The 18,132-nt window shown below is 41.0% G+C and overlaps 1 protein-coding gene across 1 annotated transcript in view; it reads left to right on the top strand.

The window, feature by feature from the left end:
* Positions 1–18,132, top strand: part of CACHD1 (cache domain containing 1) — a 208,290-nt gene that overhangs the window by 93,038 nt on the left and 97,120 nt on the right. The window lies entirely within an intron of this gene.

Here is an 18,132-nt window from a genome sequence, read left to right as displayed (position 1 = left end):
TAGATCTTTTGATATTTTACTACACGAGTTCCTCAGATAATGCCTCCTCCTCGTCCTTTTTAAATTTTTTTCTCCTCTGATTTTTAGATAACTTTTATTAATATATCTTTACGTTTACTCCAATTATCCCCAATTTGCTATTGACCACCACAGATTTTTTTTTAATGGTTTATTTTTGAGAGAGAGAGTGTGAGCAGGGGAGAGACGGGGGTTGGGGGCACAGAGGATCCCAAGGGGGCCCTGCACTGACAGCACAGAGCCCGATGTGGGGCTCAAACTCATGAACAATGAGATCATGACCTGAGCCAAAGTCAAATGCTCTGCCTACTCAGCCACCCAGGCGCCCCCACAGATAGATTTTTAAAACTTCAGATATCAGATTTTTAAACTCTACATTTTCCTTTTTTTTTTTTTTTTTTTAAAGGTTTGTTTATTTTTGAGGGAAAGGGGCAAAGAGAGAGGGAGAGAGAACTGGAAGCAGCCTCCAGGTTCTGAGCCCTCAGCACAGAGCCCAAGACAGGACTTGACTCCCACAAACTGTGAGATCATGACCTGCGCTGAAGTCAGATGCTTAACTGACTGAGCCACCCAGGCACCCCTCCATTTGTTTCTTTTTTAAGAAAGTCTATTTTTTTTCTGAGATTTTCTTTTCACTCATTGCAAGCATATTCTCCTTTCTGTCTTTGAGCATATTTAAAATAGCTGCTTTAGAATCCTGTCTGCTGGTTCTAACATCTGCAAATACTTGAACTTGATTTTTGTTGACGCTTTTCTCTTGAATTTTGGTCACACTTTTTGTTTTGTTTTCCTTCTGATGTCAAAAAATTTGGATTGTATCCTGGAAACTGGAAAGCTTTGGATTCTGATATATTCCTGTGAGGACAGTTGATTTCTTTGTATTGGTTTTAGCAGGCAAGTAGGTTGATTGGACTCACACTACTAGTCTGTTATTTGTGTTTCAAAACATTTTAACATTTAACATACATTCTGGTAGAAGTCTATAGTTCTTAGTTATTTTTATGAATTGTTATTTGATACTGAAAATTTTACCTGAAAGATTTAAAAATTTTTTTTCAGTTTTTGTTCATTTATTTTGAGAGAGAAAGTGAGTGTACAAGTGGGTAAGGGTCAGAGAGAAGGGGAGACAGAATCACAAGCGGGCTCTGCACCATCAGCACAGAGCCTGATGTGGGGCCCGAACTCATGAACCGTGAGATCATGACCCTAGCTCAGACCAAGAGTCAGACGCTCCACTGACTGTACCACCCAGGCACCCCTTACCTGAAAGACTTAAAATGTGATGTTTTATTTCACCAGATACAATTTATTGGAGTAAAGGAGAAGCACATTTGTTCTGTAAGAAATTGATACTTAGCAGGTGCCATTGCTCCAAATTATTCTTTTATCTAAGTGTAAACTCAGGGCACCAGTCATGAAGAATTTGGACTAGGTGAAAGCAATTGATTAGAATCCATCTAAAAAGCAAGATCTAGATCATTCACAAAATTATATCCTTTACTCATTAGAGAAGAAAAATACTCTGTAGCAGGACAAACACACAATGGCTCTTCGAAGTCATTATGAATAGAAGTAGTCAATCTTAGACAGATGGCACTCCAGGTGCTAAAATGTAAATAGTCAGTTCTAACTAGTGTACTGTTTTCAAATTTTAGAGTAGAAAGGGACCTCAGAGACTGTGGGTACAAGGCCAGAAAGGTTAGGAAACTTTCTTCCACTTTTTTTTGGATGGGGCTGCTTGGGATGGAAAGCTAAAGAGTCTTGCCTTTTGATATGGAAAACTTGAGTTCCAAGCAGGTTCTGTTATTTACGATCTGCTTGATTTTTGGCATGATACTTAACCTTTCCTGTGTCTGCATCAGCTTTATTTATAAAATGGGGGTAGCAGTCTGTCCTGCACAATTGTTGAAAAAGTTACACATCTGGCACAGACTAGCCATTTCAGTATTTTGTGTTCTCTTTTCAGAATACTAAAAGGAAGTAGAGTGTGAATATAAGAGTACTCTAATGGAAGATTGTTATTCTTGGTGTGTTACTTAATCTTCTTAGGTAAGGTCTGTAAGAAAAGATCTGTAAATTTTAGAAAGTCAGTTTCTAGGAGAGAATGACCACAGAAAGACCCTGGAAGGGGACTAGCGGGAGCCTTAAATAGAAGCCATGCTAGTTGAGAAATGAGAGACTGGACAATGGGTTTCTATCAGCTTTGCATTTGTATTACTTCTATATTTCTCTTGCCAAAAACTCTCCACTGTAGGAGAATCTGATTATGTTGTTGAACTGTGCACTGAACCACACAGGGAGAAAGGGGACAATGGTAGACAAGAAGAGGAGGTAAGGAAGAGCTGAGCACTTGGGAATCTTGTCTTTGAATTCTGACGAATCTTGTCTTTGAATTCTGACTTCCCGGGCCTGGTACTGGGTAGGCGTTTCATGAATATTTGTTGAAGGAAGTGTCCAGAGATCCTCTTGCACCTCATTATTCATATTCCCAGAATCTGGATTTGTTTTGGGGTTGCCCTGCCAAGTGTAACCTAGTGTGGTAGTAGCCTGCAGGCTCTCATTTTGTTTGTCATTACCTAGTGAAGTATGTTCAAGGCTCAGACTTGTCTAGAGTAGAGGAATCCTGGAGGTGGTGTAGATGGATTCCACCCTTTCTTTGCCCCTCACCTTTCCCCCATCTGTCCCTGGGAGATTTATTTAGGCTGAGCCCTGGTTTAGTTCACCCACTTACCCAAATCTACACTTGGCTCTGTGTTTACTGTAAGTGTTCACTAAATTTTTGTTGAATGAGTGAACAGAAGGCACTAAATTTGTAGGAAGGTAAAATAAAGGCGGAGAGCTAGTGAAGCCACACAGATGGGGAATTTATAATGAATCAGCCAAAGCCCAGAGCAAACAGATGATACTCTCTCAAACTAGAGTTGTAGCAAATTGAGCTGGTTGTTTAGGTTTCCTTGATTGGAAACTAATCTAGGTCTGTTTCAGCTCTTACTGTTCTTAGGCTGACTTTCCAAAAGACAAATTCATTTTTATCTTAGAAACCCTCTTCCTGGGCTACTTATGCCTTGTTAATAAGATGGGATGGCGGTCTGTCATTTTGGAAAAATGGTATAAGAGAGGATGTGATAGTTGTAATATTTATGTGTGTATTTTTTAGTATATCCGTGTATATTTTCTCATTTTATCCTCTTAATGACATCATAAACAGTACAGGTATCATTATCCCATTTCCCATATGAGACAACTGTGTCAGAGAGGTTTGTTAAAGTGGCAATGACAGAATTTTTCTAGTTTCGTGTTTTCTTTATATTGGTTATGATAATTGACATCACTTACTGAATATTTATTATTAAGCACTACCCTTAAATTTTGTATAGCCACATGGTTTTTCCCCCTTACGTCCTTCAGTCTTGGCTCAGTGTTCCTTCTCAGTGAGGCCCTCCTTGGCCATTCACTTATAAATTTATTTCTTTATTTAAAAAAATTGTAATGTCTGATTATTTTTTGAGACAGAGCATGAGTGGGGGAGGGGCTGGGGGGGTGGGTACAGAATCTGAAGTAGGCTCCAAGCTCTGAGCTGTCAGCGCAGAGTTCAACGTGGGGCTTAAACTCACAAACCGTGAGATCATGACCTGAACTGAGGTTGGACGCTTAACCAACTGAGCCACCCAGGAGCCCCATTTATAAATTTTTTAATTGCACCCCTCTTCTTACCTGTTTTATCTCCTTATAATTTATCACCTAGGACTTCTATATATGTTTATTTTTCCTTATTGTATATATTTCCTAATAGAATATAAACCCTATGAGGGCAGAACTAGTTCATGCCTTGATGTGCCCTCAGTACCAGGAAAAAGTATCTACATGTAGTATATGGTAGGTACTCGGTAATAATTGCTGCAGGGAAATAATAATCCTCAAAACAAGCTCTATAGGGTTTACTGACAAGGCAAATTATGCACAGGTAAATACCTTGCCCAACATCACTTAAGAGGTTAGAGAACTTGATTTTGAATTCACGTAAATTTAGATCCAGTGCTCCACCACGTATTTTCCAAATTTTGTTTTCCTAAGATATGGGAAAAGTACTGCAGAGGCTGTTGTAGAATGTAAGGGATGAAGTTCTTTTTTCTCTCCATTTCTTTCTCTAGCAATTCACCCTCCTTGTTTGATATATTGGAGTTTAGTATACAGTTGTATTTTTAAAAATGGTCTATCCTTTTAAAAAAGGAAAGCTCTACAAACGATTCAACTACTTCATTCTGCTTTCCAAAAATAATCGTGCAAGGTTGAGTCTGAATTTGTTTTAAAAGAAATGCAAAAATATTGTGATTAGGAGATGCTCCCTAAACTTTGGAAAAGGTAAGAAAATATTAAATAAATGTTCGTATAGCAGAGAGAAAATTTTGTGGTATTTGTACCTCCTCTAAAAATAAACTGAGTGCAGGGACCTTGTCAGAATAATTGTGTAGTGCTTTATAGATACTGCAAATGAATGGATAAACTAGAGTATGATCTCTTGAAGGGGAGATTCTGAGCATACCCCTGGTAAGTAGTAGGCAGTTAATGAATTCAGCAAACATTTGTTGAGGACTTACTATATCCTTGGCATTGTAGGAAGAGAAACAAAGAGCTTATCTCAAGGACACAGTTAAATCACAGGAGACATGTGTTCATATATTTGGTGTATCTTGATAATCTCTTGCAGGTGATGGCCCCAAGGACAGAAATGCCCTCTTTGGGAAATATCTTTCTGATTGTATTTATAAGAGACTGAGCGGTGGTCTAAATAGATTATGGATCGCATCTAATGTGGCAGTACTTTCCGTTCAAATTATGTATTTTTTCTAGAATTCTAATAAATAGGGGTGGGTGCAAGAACTGGTGTGTACCTAGATTTTGTTGCCTTCAGGAAAAGGTTATTTGACACGACAGTTTGTGTTCCTTGAACAAATACTGCTTAATGTGCGTTATCTCATTAAATTTTTACTAAAACTTGGTGATACAAATACAATTCCTCTTCCTGTTGTAGATTTGAGGAAACTGAGACTTAGCTATTAAGTAATTTCCCCAAATCGATCTTGAATTAGGTGATATGACCAGGATTTTAATCAATGTGTTCTGATGTTGCTTTTCATACTAATTCCACTGCTGGTTTTCTGTAGGTCTTCAATATTTTAAAAGGAATACTTTCCCGAAAGTATTACATATCAAGCAAAGTAAGAAAGGAGTATGTCTAAACATTGTAAGGACTATGATGAATACTTAGCTGCTGAACGAGGAAAAGATGGAGTTTAAATGCTCAGTTGATGCGAGTAAAACCATGAACAGGGTGCCTTCTGGGCGGTTAGTGACAGTTCCTTTAACTCTAATAAATCATAAGGATGTAACTTGAGCCTTATGAGGAAGAGCATTATATTACTAATGGATCATCCTGCAGGAACATAAACAAGATATAAAAATAAATGAAGGCTTTGACTCTTCATGTTCACAATTCATCATTATTCTGTTATGAACATAACCCTAAGACCGTTGGTTATAATTTGTGTCATGATGGAATTTCTGTTCGGCTTTTGGCTTTTTTTGTTTTGTTTTGTTGGTGGTGTTTTTTGTAAATGAGTACCCCCTAAATAAGACCTTTTAGCTAATGGAGTAAGTGGAAAAACTGCAGCTGTCAGGTTAGCACTCAGGATTAAAGTCTAACAGAGTGAGCTTCTTTTCTGTTACGCACAAGTAGGACTTGGTTACCTCTATGGCTTTCCCAGTGTAGAGTTTGGTTGGTAAAGCTTTTGTCAGTATAGCTTCCCTGGAGAATGTAGCAAGCCCTTCACTACCTCTCAGAACTCCTGGCTTTTCCCCCGGTGTGAAGTTCTGACAATAATCAGGGATACTTGGGGAACTGCTCAGCTTATTAGGGTAAAACAAGATGGCCCCGGAGAGAGAAAGCAGCTTGATGGCTGCATAACTCGGTACTTAATAAACAACATTTTGGAATTTGAACTATTTATCTTGTTTACATTTTAAGGAAAATATGCAGCATATGTTCCGTATGCTTGTACATACTTGGAAGTTAAAATATGGCTGTATGCATGCATGAAAGATTTAATTCCTGCACCAAATATAGAGCAGCTGGCTTCAGGCATACGTACTGTACCTTAGCCAATGTATGTGCCTGGTGTTGAGATAAGCTGAGATAATCCCGCTTGCACACATACACACCTCACGGGTACACACACATCTTATATAATGTGCTTTCTTTGAACACCTAAAAATGCTATATCGTTTATACATGTGAATTATATTCTGTGCACATATTTATAGTTCGTGTTTACATTTGTACATACACTTGTATCTCAGTGATAGAAAACGGAAATCTCTCTCCGCCCCCCCCCCCCACCATACACTAATATTTAAGGCTTAAAAATTCTAATTCCAGGTTTTTTGTTGCAGTTCTGGCAAAACCCAGAATAATCCATTTCCCAGTTCCCTTAATTCCCACACATTGTGTTCCCCCTGTTGAAGAGAGAGCAAATGAAGGGGTGGATACCCTCTCTCCTGCAGCAAAGGCAGGGAGGAGGTGTTGCAGGCAGGCATCACTGGAGAGAGTACTTTGTCGCCAGGAGCACGAGGGTGAAGCCTTTGGGGCAGGGCAGGAAAAGACATCGAAGCTCCCACCATGTCTGCACCTCTCCCTGCCCCAGCTTTTCACATAACCCTGCAATCCGTATGTGTGCAAATGCCTTCTTTCAGTAAGGCAGAACCTTGAAAAGTATAAGCCTGGGCTTTTTACTCAGACTTCCTTTAATTAGAAGGGAATAGACTGAGTGAAAGTCTTCATTCTAGAAGCCAGGAAGACTTCACCATGAGAAATGAACATTGCACTAAAAATGGAAACAATTAAGCCCCTTATACACACATTTCCAGTATCTGTAGGTTGGAGAGTACTCAGAAATGCTGGGGAGAAAAGTAGCAGCCAAGATTTCTCCGAATCCACCCAAAACTGCTGCTCCTACTAGAAAAATAACCTCAAATCATCTCCACCAGCAGAATGCACACACAGAAACTCAACCCAGAGTATATTCGAAAACCTGGTGAGACTCGTAAGAGCAGGGACCACCTCATCCCTAATCTGTTCCTTGGTGCAATCGGAAATACTTGTAATGATGTGAAGGAATTAACTGCTGCTCATATCAAGAGCTTCTGAATAAGCTAAGCATTTTGAAAATCTGGACAGATGAAATAACACATTGATGAAAATGGAATCTTACCAAGAGCTACAATTTTGTTTTAATATTAGAAGACCAGTCAGGTCAGGATCATACTAAAATAGCTCTTCATGGGCATTCTTACTGGTTGTTGCTTAAGCAGTCTTTTGTCCTTTTATAAGCTGCAAAGTACATGCTGGTTCTTCTGCAAAGTCATGGAGAAGGGTCACTGTCACATCGTCTGACACCGTGGTCAGGCACATGGGGGAAGGTGTTAGCAGTGAATCCTACGCAAATAAACAGCCAGTGGAGAGCAAGGCATGGCCCAAGTCTTCTGTTTGCAATCCTCCCTGTCATCAGATAGGGGATGAGAAGACCTTCCCAAATCCAACTGTGAGTTGGAGAATGATATCAGATGCAGGTTGGCAAGGGAACAGACAGAATAGTTCAGAGAAGGATCTAATAAAATTGTTGTGGTTGAGGCAAATATCCTCATTCCTCTGGTTTGGAACCCACATGGGAAACATTACTTTTTGTTGTTTCTAGCAAGTCCTAATAGCATTTCCCGCTAGCATCCAGGATTTACACCTCATTTAAGTGGTCTTGTGTGAGTGTCGTGGTTGTTTCCTAATTAAAACAGCAAAAGCAAAAAACCTGTGCCTCTGTATCAATAATTACAGCTATACGCCTGCATTGTAAAGGCCGCTAGATTTCAGAAGCTATTTTGCCACTACTCCCGTATCTGGAAACTAAAGCTGAAAGTACCTTTTCTCTATTGAGATAAGTATGTTACAAACTGGCTTCGCTGTTGGAAGGTAGGACCCGGAGAGTGTGCCCTCCTTCCTAAAGTTATCACACCGCAGTCAAAACTCCGATGATTTTGAATATTCAAGGCTAGTCTTCAACAGCTGAAGAAATCGAATGTTTATAAGATGCTTTTTCCTGTACTGCTTTTCTCCCCTCGATTTTGAACGGAATCTGTGTTGTGGGAGTTGGTTACTCCAAATACGGAGTATGCTGTGCATTCGCTCGGTCTTGCACTGACTTACCTTGTAATGGGGGAATAGGAGAGACCTCCTACTTTATTAAGTTCTACTGTCATTAGAAGAAATAGGTATTAAGTCCAAAAATGGCATGTTACCTAGTCCACTGGAAAGAGAAGTCAAGTTAATATTAATAAAGGAGGAAATAGAAATATCTCCTCCCCCCCACCGCCATTATGTCTCAAGATTGTCTTCCCAAGGTTTGGATTTACTAAGTTCTTGGCAGGTCAAGGGTAAGAATGTGTTTGGTGGTAGATTTTTGTTCCCCTGCCAGTGTCCTCTTTCCACTTTGTTGCTGAGCTAATTGACACTTGCTGGCAAGTGTTTGATCGATCTGCTCTCAACGGGCTGTGAAGAAACCCTAAAACACTGTGGTCAGTTGGCCTGTTACTGGAGTTAGCTCACGTTTTGACTTTCATTTATATGGGAAAGACTTCCTGAGCCCCTGCAGCGTGCCAGGCTCTGGCCCAGGTTGCAGAGTTGGTTGGAGAGGAGATGCTGTTTGTATTGGGTGTGGGGAGAATCGCACGGTCCCAGAGCCCTCCCAGATGATCCCCAGTGGCTCTAGTAGTGGTGGCCTCCTATTAGCTGAAATGCTTCTAAGCTACACCTGCTGTTGATAAGTTACACACAGATATTTGTACTCTAAATACAGGCTTTACAAAGTAAGAGTAAAGGGACTAGTTTTCTTTTATTTTCACGATTGAGCGTGTCCTTCATAGGCCACCAGAGAATTCCTGAGTTCACAAACCCAAGATCTTTCTCCCCCTTTCTTCCCTAATTAACTTCCTGTGCAAACTTATCTCAGAAGTTATGAATTAAATATTAGAGGTGAGTCTCTGCTGTGGTTCCTGCTTCTCCCTCCTGCTCCCCATTTCTCAGCCTCTCAATTTTTTCTAAGGTCAAGAGTAGGCTGAACTTCTTGTTCCTTTGTAAAGGAACGGGCTGTAAACTTTGAAGGCCTGAGGACGTGCTTATTTTGGTTTTAAGGAACCTCAGCTCAGAGGCTCCTGTTACAGAATGAAGTGAGAAGTGGGTTGAAGCCTACCCTTCCCATTGTTTCTTTTTTTATGATATGGTTGTTAAGGGCAGAGTGGGGTGAAAAACAGGGCAAGAGCCCATTGAGCCCTTGAGTTGATAACCTTGGCTTTCAGGAGTCTTGGGTGTGTGTTTCCATGACTCTCCTGAAATACCTAACACAAATTGCTGCCCAAAGCAAACCCCATTATAACCTTTAAAGCAAACCTGCATTTTGCTTAGACAGAAGCTGCCACTCTCAACTGTTTCCCAGAGCTCAGCCTCTGGTTCTCTGGCATGTCAGCACTTGCCTTCTGTTTTTTCCATTGCACTCCTCCCCAGCTCAGCCACAGGGGCCCCACCTCTCACAGGATCAGGGTATGTGACCCTGGAGCCCAGACAGCCTTGCAATAAATCTTCCTAGTCCACCTGCAGCTCGTCTGTCAGCGGCTGCCCTGCTTCTCCACTGGATGTGCTATTCCCACACATCCGTCAGACAACCCTGAAGCCTCTTTGGGCCATTGGAGAGTCAGACTGACCCTATTCCATCTATAGGTCTTTATCTATCTTGTCTTGTATCATTGTCTGCCATGCCCAGGCTTTGCTCTACTGAGTGATTGCAGGAAGCCCAAACCTAGTGGTCAATGGGCAGCCACATCACAACCATGGCTATTGGCCGTCAGAATCCCTTCTATGAACTGGTGTTCTTGTTCTCATTAAGACTTACTACAGAACAGCTGATATTACCCAGGATTGGGAACTAGACAGGCCCAGAGTTTCTAATTGCCTTGAACCAGATATGAACAGTATTCCCAGTTTATCTGCCCTTTCCTAGAACTGGAAGCAGATTTTTCCAATATGGCAAATAATGGTGTATTATATGAGGGCAAATGATTACAGTAGTGAGTGAACTCTTTTAAGTCTCTTCTAGATGCTAGGTACTACATTAGATAAAAATGCAGCGTAGTGTTCATGAACATGGATTTGAGTATTAGCTGAGTGACCTTGGACAAATTATCAGCACCATCTACTAAAAATAGCATATAGCAATTACTAAGAGCTGTTACAAGAATTAAAAGACTTCACATAATGTTGCACTTTCAAAATGCCTAACACATGGTCAGCAATCGATAAATGCTAGTTGTGATGCTCCTGGTTTGTTGGGGAAAGCGCGATCCTTACCTAGGAAAAATGAACAATGTGAAGCAGGATATGAGGGGTCCAGCTCAGTTAATTCAAGGCGATTTTGGAAAAGAAGGGTCTGAGGAGGATTCAAAGACACAAAAATCAGGCTGGGACTGAAAGAATGAATTGAATTGAATTTGATCTGGGAAAGTTGAGTTTTCTGCAATTTGGGGAGTTTGTAGCACAGAGAGAACAGAGCTAGAGATGAGAAGAAATGGTCTCTGGTTTCTCCACTCACTCAGTGTGAGCCCCGGCACACCACTGAGACTAGATTTCCTGACTGTAGAAACAGGACAGGGAATACCTGCTCTGCCCAGCTCCTAGGGTTGTGGGAAGGCACACGTAAGACGAGTCACGTAAAAAGGCAGAAGACCAGAATAAAAGTCCTCATTAGATCCTTAAGTTTAGAAAGAGAGAAGATCCTAGAAGGATCCCGAGTTACTTCAGACTGTAATTATGTAACCTGCAGGACACAGTGCTTTTAACGAGGCACTGACAGCCCTAGCAAGGTCATAGCCCAGTGTTAACACATCCAGCCTGACTCTTTGTTCAAGATTCTCCATAGTACCTGAGTCAGTACATCAAGTCCCCCAAACAATAACAACTACAATAATGGTTAAGTAACAATAGCAACAGTCAGTATTTGGCTCTTACAGTCTGTTACTCTGCTGACTGCTTCACAGACCTGAGCCCTTTTAGTTCTCAAACAATATCATGAAGCACCTGTTATTATTCCCAGTTCAGAGGTAATTAAGTTGAAGCTTAGAGAAATAAGGTGCCTGTTCCCTTTAGCTAGTTAGAGACAGAGCCGGATTTAACTCCAATTTATTTGACTCCAAAGCTTAAGCCCTTTGTGCCATTTTGCTGTTAATCTAAAGGGGGGGGAAATGTTCCCTCCTTCCCCTGCTGACCCTGTGCCAGGTTTCCTATGGAGGATCAAGCATGCTGATGAGTTAAGTGAATAAAATGGTTAATGTTCAGGTAGCCCTTCTCCCTTCACTTAGAGCTCGATTATTGGAAAATTTAGACCCCACATTATTTCTGTATCACTATCACGTGCATTTGCTGCTGTCGAGACGGAGCTATAACAATAAAAATCCTTTGTGCTTATCATGGGCTTTCTATGTTCACTGTTTCATTTGAACATCACAGTAAACCCTTGAAAAGGGGGAATAGTGTTCCCATTTTACTCATGAGGAAACTGAGTCTAGGGGGGAGTCAACTCGCCCAAATTCCCAGCAGAAAATTGAGAGAGCTCTTTTACAACTGTCACTAATAATTACTGGTAGTGATGGCTAATTACTCATAGCTAGCAAGGGCAGAGCGTTTTTTTTATATCCTGCATACGGTGTGCAACATGCAGCAATGAGGATGCTTTCCACTTGAACTTTGGAATGTGGCAGTGTGATGTTCAGAGATGTTAAATATTTGTGCTTGCATATACATAAAATTATTTCTATGTCACATACGCTTAAAGAACCAAATCCTGAAACTGCTGGGAAAAATAATAATTCTTGAGTAATAAGGCTGGAATTGAAAGAAAAGGGGATCAGCTATTAAATTCTTATCACGGCACAAAGGTTTTTGAATGTCAAATGTTAAACTCTTCTACATTCAATAGGAATTTTGCTATGAATCTTCAGTCCCCTAGGGTACCTTTCCTGTCTGTGCCTGTCAGCTTCATTGTTATGCATTTTAAATAAAGCTTTCCCTAACATTCAAAACTCCTTCTGAGTTTTAGGGAAAAGACATAAATAAAGTGTGTACTGTGCCTTTGCATTTTTGTTTTCTTTTACCTTTTTTTGAACTGTGTGCCTACCCCACCCCCAATCTTTAGAAGTTTAAAGCTAAGGTAAAAAAAAAAAAAAGACCTTTAAAAACGGGGGGCTCTGGGGAAGTATGCAAATGACAGAAATGTCTATGGGAAAATTAAGGGAAGTGAAATTCAGCAAGAAAGAAATTCATTGATGTTGTGATGAAACGTTGTCACTGGAGATGATGACAAATTAGAATCCGTTCCCATGGGGACCGGCGTGCTACCTACTGATCATTTGACCCATGGCTGAATGTTGGCTAGCCAAAGAATTGACCCAAAAGATGACAAGATGGTTTTAGTCCCGTTGCCTCATCAGCATTCAGGAACCCCTTAGGGATGAAGGGGGAGAGGATAAAGAAGGATAAAAGATGAAAGCTAGGCTGTGGAAAGAAAAATGTTTTTAATTACACTGAGGAGGATTGTGGGTCCACCTGTAGCTTTTTGTTAAGAAGTCCTTTGTTTTCTTCTGTCTGCAGGGATCATGGCAGGCTACAGACCCAGAATCTGTCTGGCCTCTTGGAAGGGTCTGTGTTGGTAGCTGGTCCTCTTTAGTTTAACAGAGACATTCAGGATTTAATCTCTCTGTGGGCTATCTTTACTCAAATGGATATTGTTGTGCTCACCGAGCAACCTGGATTTGGTTGGTATGCTGAAAGAGCTTGCTTTTAGAGTGAGAAAGAGAAAGCTGCCCCACAGTGGAGCATGAGTTGAGGTTTCCACAGTGAGCCACTATCCCCTTTCCTTGTCAGAAGGGCACAGGGAGGTCATCTCAGGCAGTGGGGTTAAGGGAGGCCGGAGCACGACATGGGAGTCAAGGGGCCCTTAAGCTCCATATATATGCCTCAGTTTCTTCCGTTGTAAAATGGGAATTAACAACTGCATGGTACTGCCTCATGATGGCAGATAAATTGAATGAAAATCCAGCGTGGAAGATAAGATTGAATTATGAAACTTGTTTCTGAAAGGAAAAGAGCAGGGCATCCACTCTGTTCTCTTTCCGGGTTATGAACAAAGTTAAACACCATGAAGTAATTGGAACAATTTTTTTTTAAGTAATTGGAAACAATTTAAGACCATTTGATGTATCTGACCTCATAGTGACAGGTAATAACCGGTTTTGTTTTTGGAGAATACATTATTTCAAACTTGGCCCTCTTTTTTCTTTTTTTAATTTATTTATTTTTGAGAGACAGAGCATGAGCAGGGGAGGAACAGAGAGAGAGGAGACACAGAATCCGAAGCAGGCTCCAGGCTCTGAGCTGTCAGCACAGAGCCCGACATGGGGCTCAAACTCAGGAACCATCAGATCATGACCTGAGCCGAAGTCGGACGCTTAACTGACTGAGCCACCCAGGCGCCCTGACCCTCTTTTTTTTATATTGGTGGTAGAACTCAATTCTAAACCTTCACAAAGTCTTGACTTTCGTACGAATTATGTAGAATTCTAGGTAAGTATTTTCAGAAGTCTAATTTTTATTATAAAGTAATGAGACTGTGCATGGCTTTTAGTAATCTGCCAAGATTTTATAGCATTTGTTAAAATGGATTTGAAAAGAAGTGGGAAGAGGGGGCTGTTAGTCTGTGGGTATTCCAGAGAGAAACCGTGTTGCACACAGGTTGCTCCTTTGGCCCTGAAGTTAGAATAGGACTGTGTTTGGATCCCAGCTCTACTGCTTACTAGCTTTGTAAACTTGAGCAAGTTACGGAACATTCAGCTCTGCTTCTGGAAAAAATGCAGATGTGTGTATCTCCCATGGTTCTTTGAAAGACTAAATGGAGACGTGCTTGTGAAATGCTGAGAACAGTGCCCCCACATAGTTAGCACTCAACAAACGTCGGCAATTATGATTTTTTTTTAACAAGGCAAGATGGGGTTTCACCACGTGAAAGGCAGGAACTTCTGACCAAAGTGGGGGGGCTTGCATTTGAGACCTTTTGTTAAGGGTCATGTGTGTCTGGGCTCTGTGTGCAAGTTACTGCGTCCACTGAGGAAAAATGCAGCTTGAGGGGCGTTTGGGTGGCTCAGGTTGGTTGAGTGTCTGTCCGACTTCGGGTCAGGTCATGATCTTACATTTTGTGAGTTTGAGCCCTGCATCGGGCTCCGTGCTGGTGGCACAGAGCCTGCTCGGGCTTCTCTCTGCCTGCCTCTCTCTCTCTCCCTCTCTCCTTTCCTCCCTCCACCCCCCATAAATATATATATTTAAAATGCAGCCCATGCTAACGAGGAGGCTGAAGGCAGACATTCCCAACTTGCTCCTGCCCCGATCCTTCTTGCAGTGCCTCCCTCTGTCCCTTTCCTTCTTTCCTTCCCTCACCATACACCCCACTGCAGGGAACTAACTGTTTAGTTCCACAGACAGCCCAGTAGTAGGGGACTCTGCACCCTGGCTCTGTGCCTTGGCTGGTTATGTTAATGAGAGTTTCATTCCTCACATTGGTGTGATTTGTCATATTTTTAAATGTCAAGTCACTACTGAAGCTTCTTTTAAGTTTGGCTTGTGTGGAGCAGATAGTGAATACACACAGGCTTTATAGACAGGATGGTTCTGAGTTTAGGTGACTGGCTTTCACAAAACAACCTCATTGATAGAAAATAATGATACCTAAATTGTAGGATCCTTATGCATAATATGTGGTAACTGCCACTATGCAGTAGCTCTTAGACTTTTGTGAACAACCCCAAGATCTCTTTGCAACAGATACTACAGTCTTGATCGTTCTGATGGTATAGATGGACCAGTTGGATCTGAATGGCTTTGTATAGCTCAGCCTCAATATGTTTATCTTGGAACGGAATTCAGCCTATCTTGGGTGTTCAAGTTACATGTTGCTACATAAAAAAATACCCCAAACTTAGTGGCATAAACAATCTCTTTATGCTTGTGTATTCTGTGGGTCAGGAGCTCAGGCCAGGCATAGCAAGGGTGGCTTATCTCTGTTCCATGATGTGTGGAGCTTCATCAGAGGAGACTGGGGGCTGGAATATTCTGGAAGCTTCTTGACTTCTCTTTGGAACCTGGGCTGAGGTGACTTGAAGGCTTGAGCAACTGGAGCTGCCAACCACGCACTTAACTGTGGCCTCTTCATGTGTCTTGGTACAGCATGGTAGCTTGAGAGCATTCCAAGAGAGACCTGCGGAAGCTGCATGGCCCTTATGACCTAGCCTCAGAAGTTGCATGGTGTCAGTTTCTCTATACTTGACTGGTAGAAGCCATCATAACTCTACCGAGATTCAAGGAGTGGGTGGAGAGAGAGCATGGACCCCCACCTCTTAGAAGAATGTTAAAAAAAAAATTGCTGCAAATTTTTGTAAAACTACTAAGATTATGGTTCTATCTTGGGATGTGTTAGGGCTTCTGACTTCTTATAGGGAAGCAAGCTGCATAGTCTCCATTGCAACGACTCTGTCACTGTAGAATGAAAGCAGCCGTAAACAGGTAAACAAATGACTGTTTCAGTAAAACTTTACGAACATCGAAATTTGAATTTCCTGTAGTTATTATTAACTATAACAAAATACCTTTTTAAAAAAAAAGACATTTAAAAATAAAAATCATTTTTAGCTCATATAAAAGTAGACAGTGAGACAAATTAAAATATCCTGATTGGGGAGCCTGGGTCGTTCAGTTAGTTAAGCATCCAACTTCAGCTCAGGTCATGATCTCACGGTTCATGAATTTGAGCCCCGTGTTGGGCTCTGTGCTGCTAGCTCAAGGCCTGGAACCTACTTCGGATTCTACATCTCCCTCTCTCGCTCTCGCTCTCTGCCCCTCTCCTGCTCACTCTCTTTCTCTACCCCAGCCTCTCAAAAATAAGTAAACGTTAAAAAATTTTTTTTTTAAAATAAAATATCAGGTTTAATTAGATCTGTCTTTGTTCAAAGTTAGAATTCTCCCAATATGTAGAAGAAATACCAGGTATTTCTCAGACGTTTTTGTGTGTGTGTGTGTGTGTGTGTATGTTTGAAAGAAAGACAAAACTGATCACAAATTGCATTTTAGAAGTGAGTTTGTGAAGATCTTATTTAAAATTTCCTCTTTTTATTTTTTATTTTTGAGAGAATGTGAGCTGGGGAAGGGTGAAGAGAGAGGGAGACAGGGGATCCAAAGCAGGCTCTGAGCCAACAGAGCAGTGAGCCTGATGCAGGGCTTGAACTCATGGACTGTGAGATCATGACCTGAGCTGAAGTCAGATGCTCAACCAACTAAGCCACCCAGGTACCCCTAGAATTTACATGTTTTCAAGCACACTTTATCTTTATCTTGTTACAGAACATTTGTTGCCAAGGACAAGGAAGGGCTATATTCTTGATATTGTAGGTGGAAAATGAATGATATTTATTTCAGAACCTAAAGAGAAAAGATAAAACATGCTCTTCTTGATGGAGTTCCCAGAAATACATATTGTTGCTATATTGTTGTTTTTAAATAAGTAGTCCAAGTTTTGAAAGAGGTTGTTGGTCGTTAGACCAAAAGATAAGGTTGGTGACTGGTTGTTTTTTTTTTTTCTTTAATTTTTATTAATTCATTAAATATTTATTGTCTGCCTGCAATGCCAGGCAGGTGCTAAAGATAATGAGATGAACAAAAAACACATGTAGTACCTGCTCTTACAGAGCATACAGTCTAGTGTGGGAACAGGACATTAAACAGATGACAGCATTAAAGTGTAGAGTATGTTATGAGGGGGGAATGCCGGGCACTGTGAGAATATACTTGAGGTTTTCAAGCTGGATCTGTTACTCTGTCTCTCACCCTCAACTATCCATTGACTGTAAGAGTCCAGGTAAAAGGATTATTCCATTAGAGCACACTGTGGTTTCAAAACCAGCACAGGGGTGCCTGGGTGCCTCAGTCGGTTGAGCGTCGGACTCCTGATTTCAGCTAGGGTCATGATCTCATGGTTCGTGAGTTTGAGCCCCCGGTCCAGTCCACACTGACAGCACAGGCCTGCTTGGGATTCTCTCTCTCCCTTTCTCTTTGCCCTTCCTCTGCTTGTGCATACACTCTCACTCTCTCGAATAAATAAACATGAAAAAAATAGCACATTTGCTAAGCACATTGTTACTTAGAATCCCGGCCTCCACCTACCACATGTCGGTAGCACTTTGTAGCACATTTTAGTAACCAAAATCATCTCTAAGCTTTGCCAAATCCCCTCAGAGGCAGAATCACCAGTGGTCTAAATTAAGATGGGAAGTTAAACTGCATCTATACATTTTGTTTCAAAGACCTCAGCAAGAAAAACATAATTTTTTAAAATAAATTCTAGCTCAGGGATTAGAATTGCAGGTGGATTTGTCAATTTAGGGGGGCATACAATACCTCCTCTGAAAACGGGGAGACAAAATGGGACAGCCCTTTATCAAATTAAATGTTACACTCATACTCTTGTTACGTGTAGAAATGTTTGTACCTTATAGTTTGTACAATATATAGCAAGGCTGAGAACGTCATTTGACACTCTGAAAACTCCCAAATATCGATGGGACAAGATCGAATTGAGGAATTGGCTTGAAAATAACAAATGAAGATATCCTGATTTGGCTTCATGTTCTCAGCCTGTAAGCTATTGGATTGTGTGAGTTGATGACCCAAAGGAGATGATTAGTTCTCCTCTAGTGTGCTGATAATGAATAGCTCTACAAAACCAATTAGCTATAATTCTATCAGTCATTTCATTTGGGTAACATTTTGTTGAAGGGGAAGAAAAACAACACTGTTTTCCTTGGAGATCTATAATTAAGCTGTGATATTTGATGGGAACAATGGAGGAAAAAGCAGTATGCTTATCAATTTGCTTTTGTTTTTCCCACATGAAAGTAAATGATGATGAAGTGTTCTGTTCA

This window comes from Panthera onca, chromosome C1 (genome assembly GCF_046562875.1).
Source record: "Panthera onca isolate mPanOnc1 chromosome C1, mPanOnc1 haplotype 2, whole genome shotgun sequence".
Lineage (NCBI taxonomy): Eukaryota > Metazoa > Chordata > Mammalia > Carnivora > Felidae > Panthera > Panthera onca.
Note: the sequence above shows the minus strand (reverse complement) of the source record. Positions and strands in the feature narration are given on the sequence as shown.